The sequence below is a fragment of the Mauremys mutica genome, chromosome 1 (assembly GCF_020497125.1).
Source record: "Mauremys mutica isolate MM-2020 ecotype Southern chromosome 1, ASM2049712v1, whole genome shotgun sequence".
Taxonomy (NCBI): Eukaryota; Metazoa; Chordata; order Testudines; family Geoemydidae; genus Mauremys; species Mauremys mutica.
The window spans coordinates 186,723,336-186,730,685 of record NC_059072.1 but is presented as its reverse complement, the minus strand read 5'-3'; the positions used below and the strand labels follow the sequence as shown (position 1 = coordinate 186,730,685).

General features: G+C 37.8%; 1 long non-coding RNA gene across 1 annotated transcript; it reads left to right on the top strand.

Annotated features, from left to right (window-relative positions):
- Positions 1-979: 979 nt before the first annotated feature.
- On the top strand, positions 980-3,809 carry LOC123361919. The gene is made up of 3 exons (XR_006576277.1): positions 980-1,030; positions 2,214-2,292; positions 3,778-3,809. It is a non-coding gene; the product is annotated as an uncharacterized LOC123361919 (long non-coding RNA).
- The last annotated feature ends 3,541 nt before the right edge of the window (positions 3,810-7,350 follow it).

Below are 7,350 nucleotides of genomic sequence, written 5' to 3'. Positions count from 1 at the left end.
TTGGCCGATGTACATAGCAGAGGGGCATTGCTGGCATATGATGGCATATATTACATTGGTGGCCTGTGAAAGTGTGGGATCATTGTCTTTCACAGGCCTTGGGTGGCAGGCCAGTCCTCGCCCACAGACAACCTGCCAACCTGAAGCATATTCTCAATGATCCCACACTTTCACAGGCCACCAATGTAATATATGCCATCATATGCCAGCAATGCCCCTCTGCTATGTACATCGGCCAAACTGGACAGTCTCTAAGGAAAAGGATAAATGGACACAAATCAGATATTAGGAATGGCAATATACAAAAACCTGTGAATGCACTTAAACAAAGACTGTGAATGGCTTGCCAACTACAGAACCAGTTTCTCCTCCCTTGGTTTTCACTCAACTGCTAGAACAGGGCCTCATCCTCCCTGATTGAACTAACCTCGTTATCTCTAACTTGCTTCTTGCTTGCATATATGAACCTGCCCCTGGAAATTTCCACTACTTGCATCCGAAGAAGTGGGTATTCACCCACGAAAGCTCATGCTGCAAAACGTCAGTTAGTCTATAAGGTGCCACAGGATCCTTTGCTTTTTTGGAATTTGAAACCATCAGGGAATTCTGCAGAAGTTAGAAGATGAGCAGTGACTCTGGCTAGTGGTTTACAACACATTAATATTCCACAAATACCTTCAATTTGTTGAAACTAATAATGCTCATCAACATTTTCTTAGGGCTTAAAAAAACAGGAAATTCCTAGACAATTATCTTCACCTTAAAAACATTTAGATTGTAAATGACATGAGAAAGTCAGACCGGACAGTGGTAAGAGAGTGGAGGAAGGCAGGCATATCAGCCCCTAAATGGTGAAGGCTCTTTTCCCTATGAACTGAAAAGTGGTAACCTCTGGTTAATTAGACACACCTGAGTCCAAGCAAGGGTTGCTGGTCACCTTTAAAAATCCTTCTGGTGAGCCAGAGGAAGAAAGAATGAGAAACAAGCTGGAGAAGTATTAGTGACTGCAGGGAGACAAGGCTTTTCACAGGTAGAAGTCTATTTTCCTACCTATAGGAAAAACAATCAAGTTTACTTTTGTTTGGCAAGAAGCTAGTGTAATGAGACAATGCCTGGGGCAGGAGGCAAGGAAGTGTATTTCTTTTGTGATGAATTGTGGATTTTTTTTTTATGGAGGGATGTTTCTTTTCATTTTTCTCGCTTAAAAGTACTCAGGCCTATCCTGAGTCCTACCTACTAAATATTGAAAGAAATCAACCAAAGCCAAGAATTAAAAACCTCCATAGTAGGCATGATTTACTCCAGGTGCCTTCTTCTCTTCCCTTCCCCACCTCCGCTGCCAGAGGGAGAACCATGGAGGTTGATGAGGTGAAGGAGCTGCCTTGCCACAATGTATATAATTTATTAAGTAATAAAATCCCTTTTTAAAATGGTATGTACAGAGCATCCAGGAAAATCAAAGTTAAGGTTGCACTTAAATTGAAAATAAGGAAAAGAAAACTTATGCTTTAATTCAATAAAGCATTTAAGTACATTCCTTTCTTTAAGCCTGTGAGTAGTTCCACTGAAGATGGCCTTTATTAATGAACAACACACACAAACCACATCCCCAAATATTGCCTTTTAAAGAACACCTTTTAAAATACTTTCACAAACTTGTAGTTGGTTTTCAAAGTTGGTGATTTATTTTTCACTCAATACCATGGATGTGATTTATTGCCTGTTTCACAGAAGGAATGAAACTGAAATTGCTAAAGGCAGTTGTAGGCAAAGCAGAGAGTGTCTGAGGAATGATTCAATGGACAAAGGGAAAGCCTTAAGGGCCACATCAGAAAAGTCTGACTTTGCATATACAGTTCCTTGCATGGGAAAAGTTCTATATTTGCACATTCAAAGCAGGTGTTGGGACTTGTGACTACTCAGTTTGTGGTGAAAATGGAGGTTTGTTTATTTGTACTTTTTTGTTTTTGCATGAGTAAATAAATTTTGGCCTAATCTAAAGCCAATAGGAATATTTCTGTTAACTTCCATAGGTTTGATTCAGGCCCTGTGGGTCTGAATCTGATTTTGATTTTCATTCTCTATACAATCCCTGTGCCCAGTGTAGGGGGCATAACCTTGTTATGCTATTCCACTGCTAGAATGGCTCCCAGGGAGCTTTTGCAGGAAGCACAAGATGCAGTCAAGCACAGATTCCTTTGCATTTCTCACAGGTCCTACATGAAGTAGAGCTCATCCAGATTGGAGAATCCAGACCGTGAACTTTAGTGGCTACTCATCATTCATACCCTTGTGAGTGAAATCAGAGTCAATTTCTTAGCATGTATCACTGGGCTAAATTTTAAATATCATATTCAGGCTCCTCTCAGAACTTGAAATGTCAGCTCTCTGTCTGAACTGTGCCAGAGCACATGTGCCACATAAATAGATTGTCTGGGTTCTAATATATTGTTTTGTTTGTAATGTGGATGAGACAACATGGTTATGGAACCTCACTAGGGAAAAAAGTTAGAGTTGAAGCCATTCCCATCCCAACTATAAATAATAATAGTATTTTTAGAAAAACTGCTAAACTTGTGATGTGAAGAAGCCCCTACTCTTCAGCAAGTGTGTAGTTAAAGCCTTCTGTTCAGGATTGAGAACAACATTCCTAACAATTTGAACTGTAAACACTTGTGTACTATGCTATTCACTTTCAAGGTCACACGTTACTTGAGGTTCTTCTAGAAAGAAATGTAAACCAGACCTAGAACTACCTTTTTCCACTTTGTGGAATTTTCAATGCTGAAGAAAAGCTTGAAGTATTGTTGCCAATTCAAAATGCATCACAGAGGCCTAGATCATATTAAAAATAACATCCAGATTTTCAAAGTGCATTGTGTTTGTACCTTTAATCCAGGTATACATAACTATTTTAGGTACCTGACCTGTATATTTATACATGCAAATACCTGATCTTTGATTACCCACATGCATGCCTGGTATTTGCATGAATAAATTAGGTGCATACAATCATGTGTGTAAATGCATGCAGACTTGTTTTAACATCTTGGCCTGGGAGAACAGCTTTTTCTGCTTTCTTGGGTGGTTGCTGCTGTTACTGGCTGTCCTGAGGCTCTTGTACATTACACTGCCATGATAAATTATAGCCCTTGCTGATTATCCACCCTGGTCCTTGAAGTGAAACCACTAAATGATCACTCTTCTTCCTACTATGTCCCTGTGATGCAACCTTCCTCTGTTCTAGGCAAGAGTCTCACTATAAATTGTTTTATTCACCCATGAATATTACGACAGCTCCACTGAGTACTCAATGCAGGAAAATCAGGTTGAAAGAGGTAGCTTAACTTTTACTTTACTGATATCATTTCTAGTCTCAAACAAAAATTTAAAAAAGCATGTGTGGTTGAAACTCAATGAATTTCATTTTTATTTAGCATACGCTATTTTGTACAACTTGTCTGCTAGCCACTTTTTACTACAATTCTTTATGGAGTTGTGCAGTATTGTTAATTGTTCAGGTAGGGGCTTCTGTTTTTGAAGCTGAAGATCCTGGGTTCTCTCTCTGTTGGCCCCTTTGAAGTAAATAACAAAACTCACATTGACTGGAGTGGAACCACAATTTCATCCATGGTGTTTGTTTATAAGTGGCATGGCTCTATCACATTTTCTTCCATGAATCCCACACTAATAAACCAGTATGTCATTTTTGATTTTTTCTACTTACCCTTCTTGCGTGTACAAAGATATTTACAATATAATCTTTTTGTTTGCTAGATATAATATGCCAACTACTTCCCAAACATGGTAAGTAGCTTTTGTTATCCCTCTTGTCAAGCATCATTCTATTTAGAGTATCTAATTTATGTAGTACTTCTTTATAAACCATAGGCTATCTCCTCCCATTTGTAAATGGCAGGTTACATTTTGCCACCATGGAGACAAAACCACTTCTGTTTGACATTTTGCTGCCTTTTTCCTGTGAAGAAAACCAAGTGTGACACTTCCTCCCACAGCATTTCATGCTTAGTTCTGGATGAGCTTTCGCATATCACTGTGGTGATCCATGTTATGTCCTACTCCATGTGTAACTTTAAAATTATCCCCCCACTTCTTTCATGAACACCCAACTGAGGTTGCATTGCTTTTTTTCCTCCTAGCTAGTCAAGAATGCACATTCTGTGGTGTTGTAAAGTAATGCATGGTGGTCTTTCCCTTTCTGGTGATTTATGACCATATCTTGTGCTCCTCTTTACCAAGCCTACTCCTCAGAAAAAACAAGAAAAATAAATGAGTAGGTGCATTAAAAAATTAGATTACAAAGTGATAGTATAATATGTGAATGGTTCCATAAAAGTTTTGAGGCTGATTTGTTAAATTAAAATATAGTAAAGTTTTAAAGACATTTTAAATTAAATATTGAGTAACATTTCATTTAAAATGTACACACTTTTAAACAAAGCTATTGAATATGAAATTGTTTGTAATGCTATAGAACTACTTGGTTGTTTACAAAAATAGAATCAACATTCAATATCATGTATCATGCAGAACTAACAACTGTGGTTTATAAATCAGCTTCTGTACTGAATGACTGGAGGATAAATAGTGTTACACCAATTTTTAGAAAGGGCTCCATAGGTGATGCTGGCAATTACAGGCCAGTATGAATGACTTCAGTACGAGGCAAACTGGTTGAAACTATAGTAAAGAACAGAATTGTGAGAAACATAGATGAACATAATTAGTTGGGGAAGAGTCAACATGGTTTTTGTAAAGGGAAATCATGCCTCGCCAATCTACTAGAAATCTTTGAGAGGGTCAACAAGCATGTGGATAAGGGGGATCCAGTGAATATAGGTACTTATATTTTCAGAAAGCCTTTGACAAGGTCCACCACCAAAGGCTCTTAAGCAAAATAAGCTGTCTTGGGATAAGAGGGAGGACCTTCCCTCTTATGGATTGATAACTGGTTTAAAGATAGGAAACAAACGGTAGGAATAAACTGTCAGTTTTCAGAATGGAGATAGGTAAATAGTGGTGTCCCCCAGGGGTCTGTATTGTGACCAGTACTGTTCAACGTATTTATAAACGATCTGGAAAAAGGGGTAAACCATGAGGTGGCAACATTTGTAGCTGATACAAAACTACTCAAGAGAGTTAAGTCCAAAGCAGACTGCGAAGAGCTACAAAGCGATCTTACAAAACTGGGTGACTGGGCAACAAAATGACAGATGAAATTCAGTGTTGATAAATGCAAAGTAATACACATTGGAAAACATAATCCCAACTATACATATAAAATGATGGGATTTAAATTAGCTATTACCACTCAAGAGAGATCTTGGAGTCATGGATAGTTCTCTGAAAACATCCCCTCAATGTGCAGCGGCAGTCAATAAAGCAAACAGAATTTTGGGAATCATTAAGAAAGGGATAGATATTAAAACAGAAAATACACTATTGGCACTCAATAATTCCGTGGTACACCCACATCTTAAATACTGCATGCATGTGTCATCGCCTCATCTCAAAAACATATATTGGAATTGGAAAAGGTTCAGAAAAGGGCAACAAAATTGATTAGGGGTATGGAACAGTTTCCATTTGAGGAGAGATTAATAAAATTGGGACTTCTCAGCTTGGAAAAGAGATGACTAAGGTGGGGATCTGATAGTCTATAAAATCATGATGGATGTGGTGACAGTAAATAAGGAAGTGTTATTTACTCCTTCTCTTAACACAAAAACTAGGGGTCCCCAAATGAAATTAATAGGCAGTAGGTTTAAAAGAAAAAAAATAAGTGTTTCTTTATACAACGCACAGTCAACCTGTGGAACTCTTTGCCAGAGGATCTTGTGAAGGACACACTATAACAGGGTTCAAAATAGAACTAGATAAATTCATTTAGGATAAGTCCATCAATGGCTGCTAGTCAGGATGGGAAAGTATGGTGGCCCTAGCCTCTGTTTGCCAGAAGCTGGGAGTAGGCAACAGAGGATGGATCACTTGATGATTACCTGTTCTGATCATTCCCTTGGGGCACCAGGCACTGACCACTGTCAGAAGACAGGATACTAGGCTAGATGGACCTTTGGTCTGATCCAGTCTGGCCATTCTTATATGTATTTTTTTTAAACCAATACAGGTCTATTTTATTTATATAATTAAATCTATTAAGAAATACATGTATAGCATGTATTGGGATAAAACATTTAAAAGTAAACACTGGCAAAATTACAAAAGTCAAAATTAGTAACCATAATTTCTGATAAACTTACCTGCACTATTGACCTGTAACATAGAAAGAACTTAGATCTATATTTATAAGCTAGAAAGTGATTTGGTATAATACTGAGCGTCACCACTAACATACATGAACAGAGAATTATTTAAATTATACAGATGTTTATGATTAACCGTAATCTAATAAATTCCCATTTTCACACTGATATATTATCCACAAGTAAGAAAAGACTTCCATAGATATCACATATTAATTCTACCTTATTTAACCTGAAAAGAATCAAGAGAACCTAAGGACAGCAACAAGACAAATATTAATTTTGAAGGTCTAATAGTCCGCAGCAGGTCTTGTCCAAATGTAAGTAATTGCATCATCTTCTCCTCATTATGCTACCTGGCAATTATACAAACTTGTTTGTACTGTTCTGTAATCAAAGTACTTCTATAAAACATAGCTTACCAATTATCTATGATAGGGTGGAGATGGTCTTCTGAAATTTACCATAAACAAAAGTTAAACTATAGGTAACCTTTGGGGACTGGACGGTCAGGGCTGTAGTTCTCTCATTGTCAATCACAGCAATGGAACAGTAATTGCTCCTCCAGGAGTCTTACAATGGCAGATGTGTCAGACTGATGGAAAATCAACTACAGGCTGCCCAGGCATTGTACAGCTGTGGAAGATGGATGTACATTTTGTAGTTTAAAGTGGAATGTGGAAATTTAAGAGTTTATTTGCTGTGTGTGTGTGCTCACGTGTGCAATAGAGAGAGAGAGAGAGAGAGAGAGAGAAGAATTGGCTAACACAGATTCTGCTCCTTTCTGAGGCTAACAAAAATCCTAAGAAAACCCTTATAGGGTTTTAGTACAGGCCCCAAGCAGAAATTGGACAATATTAGGCTAGTAGCTAAAGATAATTTCTTAACACGCAGAACCAAAAAAAAAAGAATGTTTCAGTTGAAAAAATTCTAATTTAAAATTAACATTTCATAGCTTTCCCAGACAATCTAGGCTTTGAATCTGCAGGATATCCATGAAAGGAAAGTCCTGAATCCCTGCAGTGTCCTACTGAACTCATGAGGGCTTGGTGTTGACATAGGGGTC